This window comes from Dama dama, chromosome 2, assembly GCF_033118175.1.
Source record: "Dama dama isolate Ldn47 chromosome 2, ASM3311817v1, whole genome shotgun sequence".
Classification (NCBI taxonomy): domain Eukaryota; kingdom Metazoa; phylum Chordata; class Mammalia; order Artiodactyla; family Cervidae; genus Dama; species Dama dama.
The window spans coordinates 51,533,300-51,557,986 of NC_083682.1; positions in this window are offsets into that span (position 1 = coordinate 51,533,300).

Below are 24,687 nucleotides of genomic sequence, written 5' to 3' on the forward strand. Positions count from 1 at the left end.
ATGGAATGGACACCGAGATGCTCTGACTCGAAGTAAGGCCGGATATCCCTGCAGTGAATTGAATGCAGGCTCGTCTTGCATCTCCCAAGACGAAGGGATGTCTGAATCCCCTGTGGAGACCACAGAGAAAGACCTAGTCCTCCGCCTCAACGCGACCGGAGGCCTCACATCCTTTGAAAACTCTAGAGGTCCGCGCAGAACAATGCTTCCAAAGGAGACGATGCCTGACTCCTCTTGAAAATGGATAGGAGTCCCAGGATCCCTGTGGCACGTGGAAAGGGACCCTGGGTCTCCCGCCTCACGTGGACACGCGTCCCAATTGCCATGCCAAGACTCGAGGAGAATCCCGAGGTGTACCTCGCACTTAGGCAGGAGTCCTGACGTCGCTGAACAAACACGTGTCTGGAAGGGCCCTCCCCGTCGTAACTCGAGAATATACCCCAGGTTCCGGCCGCAACTTTAGAAAAAACATGAGACCTCCCCCTCGCCGCGAGATGAGGCCCGATTCCCCTGCACTGCGTGCAGAGCAATTCAGAGTTCCACATCAAACGTGAAAGGAGCCTTGATTTCCTTGATGGCACTCCAGAGAAAACCCAAGATCACTGTCTCAAGTCTAGAGGGATCCTGAGGTCACTTGAGCAACACGAAAGGGCTCCGTGGACCCCAAATCAACTCGAGATGAGAGCTTAGTCCCTGGCTTCGACTCAAGAGGAATACCAACTTTCCAAAAGCACCTCAAGAGGAGGCTTTTCTCAGCTGCAGGTATGTGAAGGGACCCTGAGTTTGTGGCCTCAAGTGGAATGGACACCGAGATGCTCTGACTCGAAGTAAGGCCGGATATCCCTGCAGTGAATTGAATGCAGACTCGTCTTGCATCTCCCAAGACAAAGGGATGTCTGAATCCCCTGTGGAGACCACAGAGAAAGACCTAGTTCTCCGCCTCATCGCGGCCGGAGGCCTCACATCCTTTAAAAACTCGAGAGGTCCGCAGAGATCAATGCTTCCAAAGGAGACGATGCCTGACTCCTCTTGAAAATGGATAGGAGTTCCAGGACTCCTGTGGAACTTGGAAAGGGACCCTGGGTCTCCCGCCTCACGTGGAGACGCGTCCCAATTGCCATGCCAAGACTCGAGGAGAATCCCGAGGTGTCCCTCGCACCTAGGCAGGAGTCCTGACGTCGCTGAACAAACACGTGTCAGGAAGGGCGCTCCCCTTCTAACTCCAGAATATACCCCAAGTTCCGGCCGCAACTCGAGAAAAACCATGAGACTTCCCCCTCGCCACGAGATGAGGCCCGATTCCCCTGCACTGCGTGCAGAGCAATTCCGTGTTCCATATCAAACGGGAAAGGAGCCTTGATTTCCTTGATGGCACTCCAGAGAAAACCCAAGATCACTATTTCAAGCCTAGAGGGATCCTGAGGTCACTGGAGCAACACGAAAGGGCTCCAAGGACCCCAAATCAACTCGAGATGAGAGCTTAGTCCCTGGCTTCAAGTCAACTGGAATACCAACTTTCCACAAGCACCTCAAGAGGAGGCATCTCTCAGCTACAGGTATGTGAGAGGAACCCTGAGTTTGTGGCCTCAAGTGCAATGGACACCGAGATGCTCTGACTCGAAGTAGGGCCGGATATCCCTGCAGTGAATTGAATGCAGGCTCGTCTTGCATCTCCCAAGACGAAGGGATGTCTGAATCCCCTGTGCAGAACACAGAGAAAGACCTAGTTCTCCGGCTCAACGCGACCGGGGCCTGACATCCTTTGAAAACTCAAGAGGTCCGCGGAGATCAATGCTTCCAAAGGAGACGATGCCTGACTCCTCTTGAAAATGGATAGGAGTCCCAGGATCCCTGTGGCACGTGGAAAGGGACCCTGGGTCTCCCCCCTCACGAGGAGACGCGTCCCAATTGCCATGCCAAGACTCGAGGAGAATACCGACGTGTCCCTCGCACCTAGGCTGGAGTCGTGACGTCGCTGAACAAACACGTGTCTTGAAGGGCCCTCCCCGCCGTTACTCGAGAATATACCCCAGGTTCCGGCCGCAACTCGAGAAAAACCATGAGACTTCCCCCTCGCCGCGACATGAGGCCCGATTCCCCTGGACTGCGAGCAGAGCAATTCCGTGTTCCACATCAAACGTGAAAGGAGCCTTGATTTCCTTGATGGCACTCTAGAGAAAACCCAAAGACACTGCCTCAAGTCTAGAGGGATCCTGAGGTCACTGGAGCAACACGAAAGGGCTCCGTGGACCCCAAATCAACTCGAGATGAGAGCTTAGTCCCTGGCTTCAACTCAAGAGGAATACCAACTTTCCACAAGCACCTCAAGAGGAGGCTTCTCTCAGCTACAGGTATGTGAGAGGGACCCTGAGTTTGTGGCCTCAAGTTGAATGGACACCGAGATGCTCTGACTCGAAGTAAGGCGGGATATCCCTGCAGTAAATTGAATGCAGGCTCTTCTTGCATCTCCCAAGACGAAGGGATGTCTGAATCCATTGTGGAGACCACAGAGAAAGACCTAGTCCTCCGCCTCATCGCGACCGGAGGCCTCACATTCTTTGAAAATTCGAGAGGTATGCGGAGATCAATGCTTCCACAGGAGACGATGCCTGACTCCTCTTGAAAATGGATAGGAGTCCCAGGATCCCTGTTGCACGTGGAAAGGGACACTGGGTCTCCCGCCTCACGTGGAGACGCGTCCAAATTGCCATGCCATGACTCGAGGAGAATCCCGAGGTGTCCCTCGCACCTAGGCAGGAGTCCTGACGTCGCTGAACAAACACATGTCTGGAAGGGCCCTCCCCGTCCTAACTCGAGAATATACCCCAGGTTCCTGCTGCAACTCGAGAAAAACCATGAGACTTCCCCCTCGCCATGAGATGAGGCCCGATTCCGCTGCACTGCGTGCAGAGCAATTCCGTGTTCCACATCAAACGTGAAAGGAGCCTTGATTTCCTTGATGGCACTCCAGAGAAAACCGAAGATCACTTTCTCAAGTCTAGAGGGATCCTGAGGTCACTGTAGCAACACGAAAGGGCTCCGTGGAACACAAATCAACTCGAGATGAGAGCTTAGTCCCTGGCTTCGACTCAAGAGGAATACCAACTTTTCACAAGCACCTCAAGAGGAGGCTTCTCTCAGCTACAGGTATGTGAGAGGGACCCTGAGTTTGTGGCCTCAAGTGGAATGGACACCGAGATGCTCTGACTCGAAGTAAGGCCGGATATCTCAACAGTGAATTGAATACAGGCTCGTCTTGCATCTCCCAAGACGAAGGGATGTCTGAATCCCCTGTGGAGACAACAGAGAAAGACCTAGTTCTCCGCCTCATCGCGACCGGAGGCCTCACATCCTTTGAAAACTCGAGAGGTCTGCGGAGATCAATGCTTCCCAAGGAGACGATGCCTGACTCTTCTTGAAAATGGATAGGAGATCCAGGATCCCTGTGGCAAGTGCAAAGGGACTCTGGGTCTCCCGCTTCACGTGGAGACGCGTCCCACTTGCCATGCCAAGACTCGAGGAGAATCCCAAGTTGTCCCTCGAACCTAGGCTGGAGTCCTGACGTCGCTGAACAAACACGTGTCTGGAAGGGCCCTCCCCGTCGTAACTCGAGAATATACCCCAGGTTCCGGCCGCAACTCGAGAAAAACCATGAGACTTCCGCCTCTCCTCGAGATGAGGCCCGATTCCCCTGCACTGCGTGCAGAGCAATTCCGTGTTCCACATCAAACGTGAAAGGAGCCTTGATTTCCTTGATGGCACTCCAGATGAAACCCAAAATCACTGTCTCAATTCTAGAGGGATCCTGAGGTCACTGTAGCAACACGAAAGGGCTCCGTGGACCCCAAAAAACTCGAGATGAGAGCTTAATCCCTGGCTTCGACTCAAGAGTCATACCAACTTTCCACAAGCACCTCAAGAGGAGGATTCCCTCAGCTACAGGTATGTGAGAGGGACCCTGATTTTGTGGCCTCAAGTGGAATGATCACCGAGATGCTCTGACTCGAAATAAGGCCGGATATCCCTGCAGTGAATTGAATGCAGGCTCGTCTTGCATCTCCCAAGACGAAGGGATATCTGAATCCCCTGTGGAGATCACAGAGAAAGACCTAGTCCTCCGCCTCATCGCGACCGGAGGCCTCACATCCATTAAAACTCGAGAGGTCTGCAGAGATCAATGCTTCCAAAGGAGACGATGCCTGACTCCTCTTGAAAATGGATAGGAGTCCCAGGATCCCTGTGGCACGTGGAAAGGGACCCTGGGTCTCCCGCCTCACGTGGAGACGCGACCCAAATGCCATGTCAAGACTCGAGAAGAATCCCGAGGTGTCCCTCGCACCTAGGCAGGAGTCCTGACGTCGCTGAACAAACACGTGTCTGGAAGGGCCCTCCCCGTCGTAACTCGAGAATATACTCCAGGTTCTGGCCGCAACTCGAGAAAAACCATGAGACTTCCCCCTCGCCGCGAGATGAGGCCCGATTCCCCTGCACTGCGTGCAGAGCAATTCCGTGTTCCACATCAAACGGGAAAGGAGCCTTGATTTCCTTGATGGCACTCCAGAGAAAACCCAAGATCACTGTCTCAAGTCTAGAGGGATCCTGAGGTCACTGGAGCAACACGAAAGGGCTCCGTGGACCCCAAATCAACTCGAGATGAGAGCTTCGTCCCTGGCTTCGACTCAAGAGGAATACCAACTTTCCATAAGCACCTCAAGAGCAGGCTTCTCTCAGCTACAGGTATGTGAGAGGGACCCTGAGTTTGTGGCCTCAAGTGGAATGGACACCGAGATGCTCTGACTCGAAGTAAGGCCGGATATCCCTGCAGTGAATTGAAAGCAGGCTTTTCTTGTATCTCCCAAGAAGAAGGGATGTCTGAATCCCCTTTGGAGACCACAGAGAAAGACCTAGTTCTCCGCCTCATCGCGACCAGAGGCCTCACATCCTTTGAAAACTCGAGAGGTCCGCGGAGATCAATGCTTCCAAAGGAGACGATGCCTGACTCCTCTTGAAAATGGATAGGAGTCCCAGGATCCCTGTGGCACGTGGAAAGGGCCCCGGGTCTCCCGCCTCACGTGGAGACGCGTCCCAATTGCCATGCCAAGACTCGAGGAGAATCCCGAGGTGTCCTCGCACCAAGGCAGGAGTCCTGACGTCGCTGAACAAACACGTGTCTGGAAGGATCCTCCCAATCGTAACTCGAGAATATACCCCAGGTTCCGGCCGCAAATCGAGAAAAACCGTGAGATTACCCCCTCGCCGCGAGTTGAGGCCCGATTCCCCTGCACTGCATGCAGAGCAATTCCGTGTTCCACATCAAACGTGAAAGGAGCCTTGATTTCCTTGATGGCACTCCAGAGAAAACCCAAGATCACTGTCTCAAGTCTAGAGGGATCCTGAGGTCCCTCGACCAACAGGAAAGGGCTCCGTGGACCCCAAATCAACTCTAGATGAGAGCTTAGTCCCTGGCTTCGAGTCAAGAGGAACACCAACTTTCCACAAGCAACTCAAGAGGAGGCTTCTCTCAGCTATAGGTGTGTGAGAGGGACCCTGAGTTTGTGGCCTCACGTGGAATGGACACCGAGATGCTCTGACTCGAAGTAAGGCAGGATATCCCTGCAGTGAATTGAATGCAGGCTCGTCTTGCATCTCCCAAGACGAAGGGATGTCTGAATCCCCTGTGGAGATGACAGAGAAAGACCGAGTACTCCGCCTCATTGCGAGCGGAGGCCTCACATCCTTTGAAAACTCGAGAGGTCCGCGGAGATCAATGCTTCCAAAGGAGACGATGCCAGACTCCTCTTCAAAATGGATAGGAGTCCCAGGATCCCTGTGGAACGTGGAAAGGGACCCTGGGTCTCCCGCCTCACGTGGAGATGCCTCCCAATTGCCATGCCAAGACTCGAGGAGTATCCCGAGGTGTTCCTCACTCCTAGGCAGGAGTCCTGACGGCGCTGAACAACCACGTGTCTGGAAGGGCCCTCCCCGTCGTAACTCGAGAATATACCCCAGGTTCCGGCCGCAACTCGAGAAAAACCATGAGACTTCCTCCTCGCCGCGAGATGAGGCCCGATTCCCCTGCAATGCGTGCAGAGCAATTCCGTGTTCCACATCAAACGTGAAAGGAGCCTTGATTTCCTTCATGGCACTCCAGAGAAAACCCAAGATCACTGTCTCAAGTCTAGAGTGATCCTGAGGTCACTGGAGCAACACGAAAGGGCTCCGTGGACCCCAAATCAACTCGAGATTAGAGCTTAGTCCCTGGCTTCAAGTCAAGAGGAATACCAACTTTCCACAAGCACCTCAAGAGGTGGCTTCTCTCAGCTACATGTATGTGAGAGGGCCCTGAGTTTGTGGCCTCAAGTGGAATGGACACCGAGATGCTCTGACTCGAAGTAAGGCCGGATATCACTGCAGTGAATTGAATGCAGGCTCGTCTTGCATCTCCCAAGACGAAGGGTTGTCTGAATCCCCTGTGGAGACCACAGAGAAATGCCTAGTCCTCCACCTCAATGCAACCGGAGGCCTCATATCCTTTGAAAACTCGAGAGGTCTGCGGAGATCAGTACCTCCGAAGGAGACGATACCTGGCTCCTCTTGAAAATGGATAGGAGTCCCAGGATCCCTGTCCACATGGACGGGGACCCTGGGTCTCCCGCTTCACGTGGAGACGCGAGCCAATTTCCATGCCAAGACTCGAGGAGAATCCCGAGGTGTCCCCCGCACCTAGGCAGGAGTCCTGACGTCGCTGAACAAACACGTGTCTGGAAGGGCCCTCCCCGTCGTAACTCGAGAATATACCCCAGGGTCCGGCCGCAACTCGAGAAAAACCATGAGACTTCCCCCTCGCCGCGAGATGAGGCCCGATTCCCCTGCACTGCGTGCAGAGCAATTCCGTGTTCCACATCAAACGGGAAAGGAGCCTTGATTTCCTTGATTGCACTCCAGAGAAAACCGAAGATCACTGTCTCAAGTCTAGAGGGATCCTGAGGTCACTGGAGCAACACGAAAGGGCTCCGTGGACCACAAATCAACTCGAGATGAGAGCTTAGTCCCTGGCTTCGACTCAAGAGGAATACCAACTTTCCACAAGCACCTCAAGAGGAGGCTTCTCTCAGCTACAGGTATGTGAGAGGAACCCTGAGTTTGTGGCCTCAAGTGGAATGGACACCGAGATGCTCTGACTCGAAGTAAGGCAGGATATTTCTGCAGTGAATTGAATGCAGGCTCGTCTTGCATCTCCCAAGACGAAGGGTTGTCTGAATCCCCTGTGGAGACCACAGAGAAAGGCCTTCCTCCACCTCAATGCAACCGGAGGCCTCATATCCTTTGAAAACTCGAGAGGTCTGCGGAGATCAGTACCTCCGAAGGAGACGATGCCTGACTCCTCTTGAAAATGGATAGGAGTCCCAGGATCCCTGTGGCACGTGCAAAGGGACCCTGTGTCTCCCGCCTCACGTGGAGACACGTCCCAATTGCCATGCCAAGACTCGAGGAGAATCCCGAGGTGTCCCTCGCACCTAGGCAGGAGTCCTGACGTCGATGAAGAAACACGTGTCTGGAAGGGCCCTCCCCATCGTAACTCGAGAATATACCCCAGGGTCCGGCCGCAACTCGAGAAAAACCATGAGACTTCCCCCTCGCCCCGAGATGAGGCCCGATTCCCCTGCACTGCATGCAGAGCAATTCCGTGTTCCACATCAAACGGGAAAGGAGCCTTGATTTCCTTCATGGCTCTCCAGAGAAAACCCAAGATCACTGTCTGAAGTCTAGAGGGATCCTGAGGTCACTGGAGCAACACGAAAGGGCTCCGTGGACCCCAAATCAACTCGAGATGAGAGCTTAGTCCCTGGCTTCGACTCAAGAGGAATACCAACTTTCCACAAGCACCTCAAGAGGAGGCTTCTCTCAGCTACAGGTATGTGAGAAGGACCCTGAGTTTGTGGCCTCAAGTGGAATGGACACTGAGATGCTCTGACTCGAAGTAAGGCCGGATATCCCTGCAGTGAATTGAATGCAGGCTCGTCTTGCATCTCCCAAGACGAAGGGATGTCTGAATCCCCTGTGGAGACCACAGAGAAAGACCTCATTCTCCGCCTCTTCGTGACCGGAGGCCTCACATCCTTTGAAAACTCGAGAGGTCCACGGAGATCAATGCTTCCAAAGGAGACGATGCCTGACTCCTCTTGAAAATGGATAGGAGTCCCAGGATCCCTGTGGCACGTTAAAAACGAAACTTGGTCTCCCGCCACACGTGGAGGCGCGTCCCAATTGCCATGCCAAGACTCGAGGAGAATCCCGAGGTGTCCCTCGCTCCTAGGCAGGAGTCCTGACATCGCTGAACAAACACGTGTCTGGAAGGGCCCTCCCCGTCGTAACTCGAGAATATACCCCAGGTTCCGGCCGCAACTTAAGAAAAACCATGAGACTTCCCCCTCGCCGCGAGATGAGGCCTGATTCCCCTGCACTGCGTGCAGAGCAATTCCGTGTTCCACATCAAACTTGAAAGGAGCCTTGATTTCCTTGATGGCACTCCAGAGAAAACCCAAGATCACTGTCTCAAGTCTAGAGGGATCCTGAGGTCACTGGATCAACACCAATGTGCTCCGTGGACCCCAAATCAACTCGTGATGAGAGCTTAGTCCCTGGCTTCGACTCAAGAGGAATACCAACTTTCCACAAGCACCTCAATAGGAGGCTTCTCTCAGCTACAGGTATGTGAGAGGGACCCTGAGTTTGTGGCCTCAAGTGGAATGGACACCGAGATGTTCTGACTCGAAGTAAGCCCGGATATCCCTGCAGTGAATTGAATGCAGGCTCGTCTTGCATCTCCCAAGACGAAGGGATGTCTGAATCCCCTGTGGAGACGACAGAGAAAGACCTAGTCCTCCGCCTCATCGCGACCGGAGGCCTCACATCCTTTGAAAACTCGAGAGGTCTGCAGAGATCAATGCTTCCAAAGGAGACGATGCCTGACTCCTCTTGAAAATGGATAGGAGTCCCAGGATCCCTGTGGCACATGCAAAGGGACCCTGGGTCTCCCGCCTCACGTTGAGACGCATCCCAATTGCCATGCCAAGTCTCGAGGAGAATCCCGAAGTGTCCCTCGCACCTAGGCAGGAGTCCTGACGTCGCTTAACAAACACGTGTCTGGAAGGGACCTCCCCGTCGTAACTCGAGAATATACCCCAGGTTCCGGCCGCAAATCGAGAAAAAACATGAGACTTCCCCCTCGCCGCGAGATGAGGCCCGATTCCCCTGCCCTGCGTGCAGAGCCATTCCGTATTCCACATCAAAAGTGAAAGGAGCCTTGATTTCCTTGATGGCACTCCAGAGAAAACCCAAGATCACTGTCTCTAGTCTAGAGGGATCCTGAGGTCACTGTAGCAACACGAAAGGGCTCCGTGGACCCCAAATCAACTCGAGATGAGAGCTTAGTCCCTGGCTTCGACTCAAGAGGTATACCAACTTTCCACAAGCACCTCAAGAGGAGGCTTCTCTCAGCTACAGGTATGTGAGAGGGCCCCTGAGTTTGTGGCCTCAAGTGGAATGGACACCAAGATGCTCTGACTCGAAGTAAGGCCGGATATCCCTGCAATGAATTGAATGCAGGCTCGTCTTGCATCTCCCAAGACGAAAGGATGTCTGAATCCCCTGTGGAGACCACAGAGAAAGACCTAATTCTCCGCCTCATCGCGACCGGAGGCCTCACATACTTTGAAAACTCGAGATGTCCACGGAGAGCAATGCTTCCAAAGGAGACGATGCCTGACTCCTCTTGAAAATGGATAGGAGTCCCAGGATACCTATGGCACGTGGAAAGGGACCCTGGGTCTCCCGCCTCATGTGGAGACGCGTCCCAATTGCCATGCCTAGACTCGAGGAGAATCCCGAGGTGTCCCTCGCACCTAGGCAGGAGTCCTGTCGTCGCTGAACAAACACGTGTCTGGAAGGACCCTCCCCGTCGTAACTCGAGAATATACCCCAGGTTCCGGCCGCCACTCGAGGAAAACCATGAGACTTCCCACTCGCCGCGAGATGAGGCCCGATTCCCCTGGACTGCGTGCAGAACAATTCCGTGTTCCACATCAAACGTGAAAGGAGACTTGATTTCCTTGATGGCACTCCAGAGAAAACCCAAGATCACTGTCTCAAGGCTAGGGGGATCCTGAGGTCACTGCAGCAACACGAATGGCCTCCGTCGACCCCAAATCAACTCGAGATGAGAGCTTAGTTCCTGGCTTCGACTCAAGAGGAATACCAACTTTCCACAAGCATCTCAAGAGGAGGCTTCTCTCAGCTACAGGTATGTGAGAGGGACCCTGAGTTTGTGGCCTCAAGTGGAATGGACACCGAGATGCTCTGACTCGAAGTAAGGCCGGATATCCCTGCAGTGAATTGAAACCAGGCTCTTCTTGCATCTCCCACGACGAAGGGATGTCTGAATCCCCTGTGGAGACCACAGAGAAAGACCTAGTTCTCCGCCTCATCGCGACCGGAGGCCTCACATCCTTTGAAAACTCGAGAGCTCCGGGGAGATCAATGCTTCCAAAGGAGACGATGCCTGACTCCTCTTGAAAATGGTTAGAATTCCCAGGATCCCTGTCCACATGGACGGGGACCCAGGGTCTCCCGCTTCACGTGGAGGCGCGAGCCAATTTCCATGCCAAGATTCGAGGAGAATCCCGAGGTGTCCCTCGCACCTAGGCAGGAGTCCTGAAGTCGCTGAACAAACACGTGTCTGGAAGGGCCCTCCCCGTCGTAACTCGAGAATATACCCAGGTTCCGGCCGCAACTCGAGAAAAACCATGAGACTTCCCCCTCGCCGCGAGATGAGGCCCGATTCCCCAGCCCTGCGTGCAGAGCAATTCCGTGTTCCACATCAAACGTGAAAGGAGCCTTAATTTCCTTGATGGCACTCCAGAGAAAACCAAAGTTCACTGTCTCAAGTCTAGAGGGATCCTGAGGTCACTGGAGCAACACAAAAGGGCTCCGTGGACCACAAATCAACTCGAGATGAGAGCTTAGTCCCTGGCTTCGACTCAAGAGGAATACCAACTGTCCACAAGCACCTCAAGAGGAGGCTTCTCTCAGCTACAGGTATGTTAGAGGGCCCCTGAGTTTGTTGCCTCAAGTGGAATGGACACCGAGATGCTCTGACTCGAAGTAAGGCGGGATATCCCTGCAGTGAATTGAATGCAGGCTGGTCTTGCATCTCCCAAGACGACGGGGTGTCTGAATCCCCTGTGGAGATGACAGAGAAAGACCGAGTTCTCCGCCTCATCGCGAGCGGAGGACTCACATCCTTTGAAAACTCGAGAGGTCCGCTGAGATCAATGCTTCCAAAGGAGACGATGCCTGACTTCTCTTAAAAATGGATAGGAGTCCCAGGATCCCTGTGGCACGTGGAAAGGGACACTGGGTCTCCCGCCTCACGTGGATACGCGTCCCAATTGCCATGCCAAGACTCGAGGAGAATCCCGAGGTGTCCCTCGCACCTAGGCAGCAGTCCTGACGTCGCTGAACAAACACGTGTCTGGAAGGGCCCTCCCCGTCGTAACTGCAGAATATACCCCAGGTTCCAGCCGCAACTCGAGAAAAACCATGAGACTTCCCCTTCGCCACGAGATGAGGCCCGATTCCCCTGCACTGCGTGCAGAGCAATTCCGTGTTCCACATCAAACGTGAAAGGAGCCTTGATTTCCTTGATGGCACTCCAGAGAAAACCGAAGATCACTGTCTCAAGTCTAGAGGGATCCTGAGGTCACTGTAGCAACAGGAAAGGGCTCCGTGGACCCCAAGTCAACTCGAGATGAGAGCTTAGTCCCTGGCTTCGACTCAAGAGGAATACCAACTTTCCACAAGCATGTCAAGAGGAGGCTTCTCTCAGCTACAGCTATGTGAGACGGACCCTGAGTTTGTGGCCTCATGTAGAATGGACACCGAGATGCTCTGACTCGAAGTAAGGCCGGATATCCCTGCAGTAAATTGAATGCAGGCTCGTCTTGCATCTCCCAAGACGAAGGGATATCTGAATCCCCTGTGGAGACCACAGAGAATAACCTAGTTCTCGACATCATCGCGACCGGTGGCCTCACATCCTTTGAAAATTCGAGAGGTCCGCGGAGATCAATGCTTCCAAAGGAGACGATGCCTGACTCCTCTTGAAAATGGATAGGAGTCCCAGGATCCCTGTGGCACGTGGAAAGGGACCCTGGGACTCCCGCCTTACGGGGACACGCGTCCCAATTGCCATGCCAAGATTCGAACAAAACCCGGAGGTGGCCCTCACACCTAGGACGCAGTCCTGTCTACGCGGAACAATCACGTGTCTGGAAGCGTCCTCCCCATTGTAACTCGAGAATATACCCCAGGTTCCGGCTGCAACTCGAGAAAAACCATGAGACTTCCCCCTCGCCGCGAGATGAGGCCCGATTCCCCTGCACTGCGTACAAGGCAATTCCGTGTTCCACATCAAAGGTGAAAGGAGCCTTGATTTCCCTGATGGCACTCCAGAGAATCCCCAAGATCACTGTCTCAAGTCTAGAGGGATCCTGAGGTCACTGTAGCAACACGAAAGGGCTCCGTAGACCCCAAATCAACTCGAGATGAGAGCTTAGTCCCTGGCTTGGACTCAAGAGGAATTCCAACTTTCCACAAGCACCTCAAGAGGAGGCTCCTCTCAGCTACAGGTGTGTGAGAGGGACCCTAAGTTTGTGGCCTCAAGTGAAATGGACACCGAGATGCTGTGACACGAGGTAGGACCTGATATCCCTGCAGTGAATTGAAGGCAGGCTCCTCTTGCATCTCCCAAGACGTAGGGATGTCTGAATCCCCTGTGGAGACCACAGAGAAAGACCTAGTTCTCCGCCTCATCGCGACCGGAGGCCTCACATCTTTGAAAACTCGAGAGGTACGCGGAGATCAATGCTTCCAAAGGAGACGATGCCTGACTCCTCTTGAAAATGGATAGGAGTCCCAGGATCCCTGTGGCACGTGGAAAGGGACCCAGGGTCTCCCGCCTCACGTGGAGACGCATCCCAATTGCCATGCCAAGACTCGAGGAGAATCCCGAGGTGTCCCTCGCACCTAGGCAGGAGTCCTGACGTCGCTGAACAAACACGTGTCTGGAAGGGCTCTCTCCGTCGTAACTCGAGAATATACCCCAGGTTCTGGCCGCAACTCGAGAAAAACCATGAGACTTCCCCCTCGCCACGAGATGAGGCCCGATTCCCCTGCACTGCGTGCAGAGCAATTCCGTGTTCCACATCAAACGTGAAAGGAGCCTTGATTTCCTTGATGGCACTCCAGAGAAAACCCAAGATCACTGTCTCAAGTCTAGAGGGATCCTGAGGTCACTGGAGCAACACGAAAGGGCTCCGTGGACCCAAATCAACTCGAGATGAGAGCTTAGTCCCGGGCTTCGACTCAAGAGGAATATCAACTTTCCACAAGCACCTCAAGAGGAGGCTTCTCTCAGCTACAGGTATGTGAGAGGTACCCTGAGTTTGTGGCCTCAAGTGGAATGGACACCGAGATGCTCTGACTCGAAGTAAGGCCGGATATCCCAACAGTGAATTGAATGCAGGCTCGTCTTCCATCTCCCAAGACGAAGGGATGTCTGAATCCCCTGTGGAGACAACAGAGAAATACCTAGTCCACCGCCTTATCGCGACAGGAGGCCTCACATCCTTTGAAAATTCGAGAGGTATGCGGAGATCAATGCTTCCAAAGGAGACGATGCCTGACTCCTCTTGAAAATGGATAGGAGTCCCAGGATCCCTGCGGCACGTGGAAAGGGACTCTGGGTCTCCCGCCTCATGTGGATACGCGTCCCAATTGCCATGCCAAGACTCGAGGATAATCCCGAGGTGTCCCTCGCACCTAGGCAGGAGTCCTGACATCGCTGAACAAACACGTGTCTGGAAGGGCCCTCTCCGTCGTAAATAGAGAATATACCCCAGGATCCGGCCGCAACTCGAGAAAAACCATGAGATTTCCCCTTCGCCGCGAGATGAGGCCTGATTCCCCTGCAATGCGTGCAGAGCAATTCCGTGTTCCACATCAAACGTGAAAGGAGCCTTGATTTCCTTGATGGCACTCCAGAGAAAACCCAAGATCACTGTCTCAAGTCTAGAGGGATCCTGAGGTCACTGGAGCAACACGAAAGGGCTCCCTGGACCCCAAATCAACTCGAGATGAGTGCTTAGTCCCTGGCTTCGACTCAAGAGGAATACCACCTTTCCACAAGCACCTCAAGAGGAGGCTTCTCTCAGCTACAGGTATGTGACAGGGACCCTGAGTTTGTGGCCTCAAGTGGAATGGACACCGAGATGCTCTGACTCGAAGTAAGGCCGGATATCGCTGCAGTGAATTGAATGCAGGCTCGTCTTGCATCTCCCACGACGAAGGGATGTCTGAATCCCCTGTGGAGACCACAGAGAAAGACCTAGTTCTCCGCCTCATCGCGACCGGAGGCCTCACGTCCTTTGAAAACTCGAGAGGTCCGCGGAGATCAATGCTTCCAAAGGAGACGATGCCTCACTCCTCTTGAAAATGGATAGGAGTCCCAGGATCCCTGTGGCACGTGGAAAGGGACACTGGGTCTCCCGCCTCACGTGGAGACGCGTCCCAATGGCCATGCCAAGACTCGAGGAGAATCCCGAGGTGTCCCTCGCACCTAGGCAGGAGTCCTGACGTCGCTGAACAAACACGTGTCTGGAAGGGCCCTCCCCGTCGTAACTCGAGAATATACAACAGGTTCCGGCCGCAACTCGAGAAAAACCATGAGACTTCCCCCTCGCCGCGAGATGAGGCCCGATTCCCCTGCACTGCGTGAAGAGCAATTCCGTGTTCCACATCAAACATGAAAGGAGCCTTGATTTCCTTAATGGCACTCCAGAGAACACCCAAGATCACTGTCTCAATCTAGAGGGATCCTGAGGTAACTGTAGCAACACGAATGGGCTGCGTGAACCCCAAATCAACTCGAGATGAGAGCTTCTTCCCTAGCTTCGACTCAAGAGGAATACCCACTTTCCACAAACACCTCAAGAGGAGGCTTCTCTCAGCTACAGGTATGTGAGAGTGACCCTGAGTTTGTGGCCTCAAGTGGAATGGACACCGAGATGCTCTGACTCGAAGGAAGGCCGGATATCCCTGCAGTGAATTGAATGCAGGCTCGTCTTGCATCTCCCACGACGGAGGGATGTCTGAATCCCTTGTGGAGACCACAGAGAAAGACCTAGTTCTCCACCTCATCGCGACCGGAGGCCTCACGTCCTTTGAAAACTCGAGAGTTCCGCGGAGATCAATGCTTCCAAAGGAGATGATGCCTGACTCCTCTTGAAAATGGATAGGAGTCCCAGGATACCTGTGGCACGTGGAAAGGGACCCTGGGTCTCCCGCCTCACCTGGAGACGCGTCCCAATGGCCATGCCAAGACTCGAGGAGAATCCCGAGGTGTCCCTCGCACCTAGGCAGGAGTCCTGACGTCGCTGAACAAACACGTGTCTGGAAGGGCCCTCCCCGTCGTAACTCGAGAATATAACCAGGTTCCGGCCGCAACTCGAGAAAAACCATGAGACTTCCCCCTCGCCGCGAGATGAGGCCCGATTCCCCTGGACTGCGTTCAGAGCAATTCCGTGTTCCACATCAAACATGAAAGGAGCCTTGATTTCCTTGATGGCACTCCAGAGAACACCCAAGATCACTGTCTCAAGTCTAGAGGGATCCTGAGGTCACTGTAGCAACACAAAAGGGCTCCGTGGACCCCAAATCAACTCGAGATGAGAGCCACATCCCTGGCTTCGACTCAAGAGGAATACCCACTTTCCACAATCACCTCAGGAGGAGGCTACTCTAGGCTACAAGTATGTGAGAGGGACCCTGAGTTTGTGGCCTCAAGTGGAATGGACACCGAGATGCTCTGACTCGAAGGAAGGCCGGATATCCCTGCAGTGAATTGAACGCAGGCTCTTCTTGCATCTCCCACGACGAAGGGATGTCTGAATCCCCTGTGGAGACCACAGAGAAAGACGTAGTTCTCCGCCTCATCGCGACCGGAGGCCTCACGTCCTTTGAAAACTCGAGAGGTCCGCGGAGATCAATGCTTCCAAAGGAGACGATGCCTGACTCCTCTTGAAAATGGATAGGAGTCCCAGGATCCCTGTGGCACGTGGAAAGGGACCCTGGGTCTCCCGCCTCACGTGGAGACGCGTCTCAATGGCCATGCCAAGACTCGAGGAGCATCCCGAGGTGTCCCTCGCACCTAGGCAGGAGTCCTGACGTCGCTGAAGAAACACGTGTCTGGAAGGGCCCTCCCCGTCGTAACTCGAGAATATACCCCAGGTTCCGGCCGCAACTCCAGAAAAACCATGAGACTTCCCCCTCGCCACGAGATGAGGCCCGATTCCCATGCACTGCGTGCAGAGCAATGCCGTGTTCCACATTAAACATGAAAGGAGCCTTTATTTCCTTAATGGCACTCCAGACAACATCCAAGATCACTGTCTCAAGTGTAGAGGTATACTGAGGTCACTGTAGCAAGACGAAAGGGCTCCGGGGACCCCAAATCAACTCGAGATGATAGCTTCTTCCCTGGCTTCGACTCAAGAGGAATACCCACTTTCCACAAGCACCTCAAGAGGAGGCTTCTCTCAGCTACAGGTATGTGAGAGGGACCCTGAGTTTGTGGCCTCAAGTGGAATGGACACCGAGATGCTCTGACTCGAAGGAAGGCCGGATATCCCTGCAGTGAATTGAATGCAGGCTCGTCTTGCATCTCCCACGATGAAGGGATGTCTGAATCCCCTGTGGAGACCACAGAGAAAGACCTAGTTCTCTGCCTCATCGCGACGGGAGGCCTCACATCCTTTGAAAATTCGAGAGGTCCGCGGAGATCAATGGCTTCAAAGGAGACGATGCCTGACTCCTCTTGAAAATGGATAGGAGTCCCAGGATCCCTGTGGCACGTGGAAAGGGACCCTGGGTCTCCCGCCTCACTTGGAGACACGTCCTAATGGCCATGCCAAGACTTGAGGAGAATCCCGAGGTGTCGCTCGCACCTAGGCAGGAGTCCTGACGTCGCTGAAGAAACACGTGTCTGGAAGGGCCCTCCCCGTCGTAACTCGAGAATATACCCAGGTTCCGGCCGCAACTCGAGAAAAACCATGAGACTTCCCCCTCGCCGCGAGATGAGGCCCGATTCCCCTGGACTGCGTTCAGAGCAATTCCGTGTTCCACATCAAACATGAAAGGAGCCTTGATTTCCTTGATGGCACTCCAGAGAACACCCAAGATCACTGTCTCAAGTCTAGAGGGATCCTGAGGTCACTGTAGCAACACAAAAGGGCTCCGTGGACCCCAAATCAACTCGAGATGAGAGCTTCGTCCCTGGCTTCGACTCAAGAGGAAAACCCACTTTCCACAAGCACCTCAAGAGGAGGCTTCTCTCAGCTACAGGTATGTGAGAGGGACCCTGAGTTTGTGGCCTCAAGTGGAATGGACACCGAGATGCTCTGACTCGAAGGAAGGCCGGATATCCCTGCAGCGAATTGAATGCAGGCTCGTCTTGCATCTCCCACGACAAAGGGATGTCTGAATCCCCTGTGGAGACCACAGAAAAAGACCTAGTTCTCCACCTCATCGCGACCGTAGGCCTCACGTCCTTTGAAAACTCGAGAGGTCCGCGGAGATCAATGCTTCCAAAGGACACGATGCCTGACTCCTCTTGAAAATGGATAGGAGTCCCAGGATCCCTGTGGCACGTGGAAAGCGACCCTGGGTCTCCCGCCTCACGAGGAGACGCGTCCCAATGGCCATGCCAAGACTCGAGGAGAATCCCGAGGTGTCTCTCGCACCTAGGCAGGAGTCCTGACGGCTCTGAACCAACACGTGTCTGGAAGGGCCCTCCCCGTCGTAACTCGAGAATATACCCCAGGTTCCGGCCGCAACTCGAGAAAAACCATGAGACTTCCCCCTCGCCGCGAGATGAGGACCGATTCCCCTGCATTGCGTGCCGAGCAATTCCATGTTCCACATCAAACATGAAAGGAGCGTTGATTTCCTTGATGGCACTCCAGAGAACACCCAAGATCACAGTCTCAAGTCTAGAGGGATCCTGAGGTCACTGTAGCAACACGAAAGGGCTCCGTGGACCCCAAATCTACTCGAGATGAGAGCTTAGTCCCTGGTTTCGACTCAAGAGGAATACCCACTTTCCACAAGCACCTCAAGAGGAGGCTTCTCTCATCTACAGGTATGTGAGAGGGACCCTGAATTTGTGGCCTCAAGTGGAATGCACACCGAGATGCTCTGACTCGAAAGAAGGCCGGATATCCCTGCAGTGAATTGAATGCAGGCTCTTCTTGCATCTCCCACAACGAAGGGATGTCTGAATCCCCTGTGGAGACCACAGAGAAAGACCGAGTTCTCCGCCTCATCGCGACCTGAGGCCTCAGGTCCTTTGAAAACTCGAGAGGTCCGCGGAGATCAATGTTTCCAAAGGAGACGATGCCTGACTCCTCTTGAAAATGGATAGGAGTCCCAGGATCCCTGTGGCACGTGGAAAGCGACCCTGGGTCTCCCGCCTCACGAGGAGACGCGTCCCAATGGCCATGCCAAGACTCGAGGAGAATCCCAAGGTGTCCCTCGCACCTAGGCAGGAGTCCTGACGTCGCTGAACAAACACGTGTCTGGAAGGGCCCTCCCCATCGTAACTCGAGAATATACCTCAGGTTCCGGCCGCAACTCGAGAAAAACCATGAGACTTCCCCCTCGCCGCGAGATGAGGCCCGATTCCCCTGCACTGCGTGCAGAGCAATGCCGTGTTCCACATCAAACATGAAAGGAGCCTTTATTTCCTTAATGGCACTCCAGAGAACAGCCAAAATCACTGTCTCAAGTCTAGAGGGATCCTGAGGTCACTGTAGCAACACGAAAGAGCTCCGTGGACCCCAAGTCAACTCGAGATGAAAGCTTAGTCCTTGGCCTCGACTCAAGAGGAACACCAACTTTCCACAAGCACCTCAAGAGGAGGCTTCTCTCAGCAACAGGTATGTGACAGGGACCCTGAGTTTGTGGCCTCAAATGGAATGGACACCAAGATGCTCTGACTCGAAATAAGACCGGATATCCCTGAAGTGAATTGAATGCAGGCTCGTCTTGCGTCTCCCAAGACGAAGGGATGTCTGAATCCCCTGTGGAGACCACAGAGAAAGACCTAGTCTCCGCCTCATCGCGAGTGGAGGTCTCACATCCTTTGAAAACTCTAGAGGTCCACGGAGATCAATGCTTCCAAAGGAGGCGATGCCTGACTCCGCTTGAAAATTGATAGGAGTCCCAGGATCCCTGTGGCACGTGGAAAGGGACCCTGGGTCTCCCGCCTCACGTGGAGACGCGTCCCAATTGCCATGCCAAGACTCGAGGAGAATCCCGAGGTGTCCCTCGCACCTAGGCAAGAGTCCTGACGTCGCTTAAAAAACACGTGTCTGGAAGGGCCCTCCCCGTCGTAACTCGAGAATATACCCCAGGTTCCGGCCGCAACTCGCGAAAAACCATGAGACTTCCCCTCGCCGCGAGATGAGGCCCGATTCCCCTGCACTGCATGCAGAGCAATTCCGTGTTCCACATCAAACGTGAAAGGAGCCTTGATTTCCTTGATGGCACTCCAGAGAAAACCCAAGATCACTGTCTCAAGTCTAGAGGGATCCTGAGGTCACTGTAGCAACACGAAAGGGCTCCGTGGACCCCAAATCAACTCGAGATTAGAGCTTAGTCCCTGGCTTCGACTCAAGAGGAATACCAACTTTCCACAAGCACCTCAAGAGGAGGCTTCTCTCAGCTACAGGTGTGTGAGAGGGACCCTGAGTTTGTGGCCTCAAGTGGAATGGACACCGAGATGCTCTGACTCGAAGTAAGGCCGGATATCACTGCAGTGAATTGAATGCAGGCTCGTCTTGCATCTCCCAAGACGAAGGGATGTCTGAATCCCCTGTGGAAACCACAGAGAAAGACCTAGTCTCCGCCTCATCCCGACTGGAGGCCTCACATCCTTTGAAAACTCTAGAGGTCTGCAGAGATCAATGCTTCCAAAGGAGACGATGCCTGACTCCGCTTGAAAATTGATAGGAGTCCCAGGATCCCTGTGGCACATGGAAAGGGACCCTGGGTCTCCCGCCTCACGTGGAGACGCGTCCCAATTGCCATGCCAAGACCAGAGGAGAATCCCGAGGTGTCCATCGCACCTAGGCAGGAGTCCTGACGTCGCTGAACAAATACATTTCGGGAAGGGCCCTCCCCATCGTAACTCGAGAATATAAACCAGTTTCCGGCCGCAACTCGAGAAAAACCATGAGATTTCCCCCTCGCCGCGAGATGATGCACGATTCCCCTGCATTGCGTGCAGAGCAATTCGGTGTTCCACATCAAACGTGAAAGGAGCCTTGATTTCCTTGATGGCACTCCAGAGAAAACCCAAGATCACTGTCTCAAGTCTAGAGGGATCCTGAGGTCACTGTAGCAACAAGAAAGGGCTCCGTGGACCCCAAATCAACTCGAGATAAGAGCTTAGTCCCTCACTTCGACTCATGAGGAATACCAACTTTCCACAAGCACCTCAAGAGGAGGCTTCTCTCAGCTACAGGTATGTGAGAGGGACCCTGAGTTTGTGGCCTCAAGTGGAATGGACACCGAGATGCTCTGACTCGAAGTAAGGCCGGATATCCCTGCAGTGAATTGAATGCAGGCTCGTATTCCATCTCCCAAGACGAAGGGATATCTGAATCCCCTGTGGAGGCCACAGAGAAAGACCTAGTCCTCCGCCTCACCGCGACCGGAGGCCTCACATCCTTTGAAAACTCGAGAGGTCCGCGGAGATCAATGCTTCCAAAGGAGACGATGCCTGACTCCTCTTGAAAATGGATAGGAGTCCCAGGATCCCTGTGGCATGTGGAAAGGGACCCTGGGTCTCCCGCCTCACGTGGAGACGCGTCCCAATTGCCATGCCAAGACTCGAGGAGAATCCCGAGGTGTCCCTCGCACCTAGGCAGGAGTCCTGATGTCGCTTAAAAAACACGTGTCTGGAAGGGCCCTCCCCGTCGTAACTCGAGAATATACCCCAGGTTCCGGCCGCAACTCGAGAAAAACCATGAGACTTCCCCCTCGCCGCGAGATGAGGCCCGATTCCACTGCACTGCGCGCAGAGCAATTCCGTGTTCCTCATCAAACGTGAAAGGAGCCTTGATTTCCTTGATGGCACTCCAGAGAAAACCCAAGATCACTGTCTCAAGTCTAGAGGGATCCTGAGGTCACTGGAGCAACACGAAAGGGCTCCGTGGACCCCAAATCAACTCGAGATGAGAGCTTATTCCCTGGCTTCGACTCAAGAGGAATACCAACTTTCCACAAGCACCTCAAGAGGAGGCTTCTGTCAGCTGCAGGTATGTGAGAGGGACCCTGAGTTTGTGGCCTCAAGTGGAATGGACACTGAGATGCTTTGACTTGAACTAAGGCTGGATATCCGTGCAGTGAATTGAATGCAGGCTCGTCTTCCATCTCCCAAGACGAAGGGATGTCTGAATCCCCTGTGGAGACCACAGAGAAAGACCTAGTCCTCCGCCTCATCGCGACCGGAGGCCTCACATCCTTTGAAAACTCGAGAGGTCCGCGGAGATCAATGCTTCCAAAGGAGACGATGCCTGACTCCGCATGAAAATTGATAGGAGTCCCAGGATCCCTGTGGCACGTGGAAAGGGACTCTGGGTCTCCCACCTCACGTGGAGACGCGTCCCAATTGCCATGCCAAGACTCGAGGAGAATACCGAGGTGTCCCTCGCACCTAGGCAGGAGTCCTGACGTCGCTGAACAAACACTTGTCTGGAAGGGGCCTCCCCGTCGTAACTCGAGAATATACCCCAGGTTCCGCCCGCAACTCGAGAAAAACCATGAGACTTCCCCCTCCCGCGAGATGAGGCCCAATTCCCCTGCACTGCGTGCAGAGCAATTCCGTGTTCCACATCAAACGTGAAAGGAGCCTTGATTTCCTTGATGGCACTCCAGAGAAAACCCATGATCACTGTCTCAAGTCTAGAGGGATCCTGAGGTCACTGGAGCAACACGAAAGGGCTTCGTGGACCCCAAATCAACTCAAGATGAGAGCTTAGTCCCTGGCTTCGACTCAAGAGGAATACCAAGTTTCCACAAGCACCTCAAGTGGAGGCTTGTCTCAGCTACATGTATGTGAGAGGTACTTTGAGTTTGTGGCCTAAAGTGGAATGGACACCTAGATGCTCTGTCTCGCAGTAAGGCCGGATATCCCTGCAGTGAATTGAATGCAGGCTCGTCTTGCATCTCCCAAGACGAAGGGATGTCTGAACCCCTTGTGGAGACCACAGAGAAAGACCTAGTTCCCCGCCTCATCGCGACCGGAGGCCTCACATCCTTTGAAAACTCGAGAGGTCCGCGGAGATCAATGCTTCCAAAGGAGACGATGCCTGACTCCTCTTGAAAATTGTAAGGAGTCCCAGGATCCCTGTGGCACGTGGAAAGGGACCCTGGGTCTCCCGCCTCACGTGGAGACGCGTCCCAATGGCCATGCCAAGACTCGAGGAGAATCCCGAGGTGTCCCTCGCACCTAGGCAGGAGTCCTGACGTCGCTGAACAAACACGTGTCTGGAAGGGCCCTCCCCGTCGTAACTCGAGAATATACCCCAGGTTCCGGCCGCAACTCGAGAAAAACCATGAGACTTCCCCGTCGCCGCGAGATGAGGCCCGATTCCCCTGCACTACGTGCAGAGCAATTCCGTGTTCCACATCAAACATGAAAGCAGCCTTGATTTCCTTGATGGCACTCCAGAGAACACCCAAGATCACTGTCTCAAGTCTAGAGGGATCCTGAGGTCACTGTAGCAACACAAAAGGGCTCCGTGGACCCCAAATCAACTCGAGATGAGAGCTTCGTCCCTGGCTTCGACTCAAGAGGAATACCCACTTTCCACAAGCACCTCAAGAGGAGGCTTCTCTCAGCTACATGTATGTGAGAGGGACCCTGAGTTTGTGGCCTCAAGTGGAATGGACACCGAGATGCTCTGACTCGTAGGAAGGCCGGATATCCCTGCAGTGAATTGAATGCAGGCTCGTCTTGCATCTAACATGACGAAGTGATGTCTGAATCCCCTGTGGAGACCACAGTGAAAGACCAAGTTCTCCACCTCATCGCGCCAGGAGGCCTCACGTCCTTTGAAAACTCGAGAGGTCCGCGGAGATCAATGCTTCCAAAGGAGACGATGCCTGACTCCTCTTGAAAATGGATAGGAGTCCCAGGATCCCTGTGGCACGTGGAAAGGGACCCTGGGTCTCCCGCCTCACGTGGAGACTCGTCCCAATGGCCATGCCAAGACTCGAGAAGAATCCCGAGGTGTCCCTCGCACCTAGGCAGGAGTCCTGACGTCGCTGAAGAAACACGTGTCTGGAAGGGCCCTCCCCGTCGTAACTCGAGACTATACCCCAGGTTCCGGCCGGAACTCGAGAAAAACCATGAGACTTCCCCCTCGCCGCGAGATGAGGCCCGATTCCCCTGCACTGCGTGCAGAGCAATGCCGTGTTCCACATCAAACATGAAAGGAGCCTTGATTTCCTTGATGGCACTCCAGAGAACACGCAAGATCACTGTCTCAAGTCTAGAGGGATCCTGAGGTCACTGTAGCAACACGAAAGGGCTCCGTGGACCCCAAATCAACTCGAGATGATAGCTTCTTCGCTGGCTTCGACTCAAGAGGAATACCCACTTTCCACAAGCACCTCAAGAGGAGGCTTCTCTCAGCTACAGGTATGTGAGAGGGACCCTGAGTTTGTGGCCTCAAGTGGAATGGACACCGAGATGCTCTGACTCGAAGGAAGGCCGGATATCCGTGCAGTGAATTGCATGCAGGCTCGTCTTGCATCTCCCACGACGAAGGGATGTCTGAATCCCCTGTGGAGACCACAGAGAAAGACCTAGTTCTCCGCCTCATCGTGACCGGAGGCCTCATGTCCTTTGAAAACTCGAGAGGTCCGCGGAGATCAATGCTTCCAAAGGAGACGATGCCTGACTCCTCTTGAAAATGGATAGGAGTCCCAGGATCCCTGTGGCACGTGGAAAGGGACCCTGGGTCTCCCGCCTCACGTGGAGACCCGTCCCAATGGCCATGCCAAGACTCGAGGAGAATCCCGAGGTGTCCCTCGCACCTAGGCAGGAGTCCTGACGTCGCTGAAGAAACACGTGTCTGGAAGGGCCCTCCCCGTCGTAACTCGAGAATATACCCCAGGGTCCGCCAGCAACTCGAGAAAAACCATGAGACTTCCCCCTCGCCGCGAGATGAGGCCCGATTCCCCTGCACTGCGTGCAGAGCAATGCCGTGTTCCACATCAAACATGAAAGGAGCCTTGATTTCCTTGATGGCACTCCAGAGAACACCCAAGATCACTGTCTCAAGTCTAGAGGGATCCTGAGGTCACTGTAGCAACACAAAAGGGCTGCGTGGACCCCAAATCAACTCGAGATGAGAGCTTCGTCCCTGGCTTCGACTCAAGAGGAATACCCACTTTTCACAAGCACCTCAAGAGGAGGCTTCTCTCAGCTACAGGTATGTGAGAGGGACCCTGAGTTTGTGGCCTCAAGTGGAATGGACACCTAGATTCTCTGACTCGAAG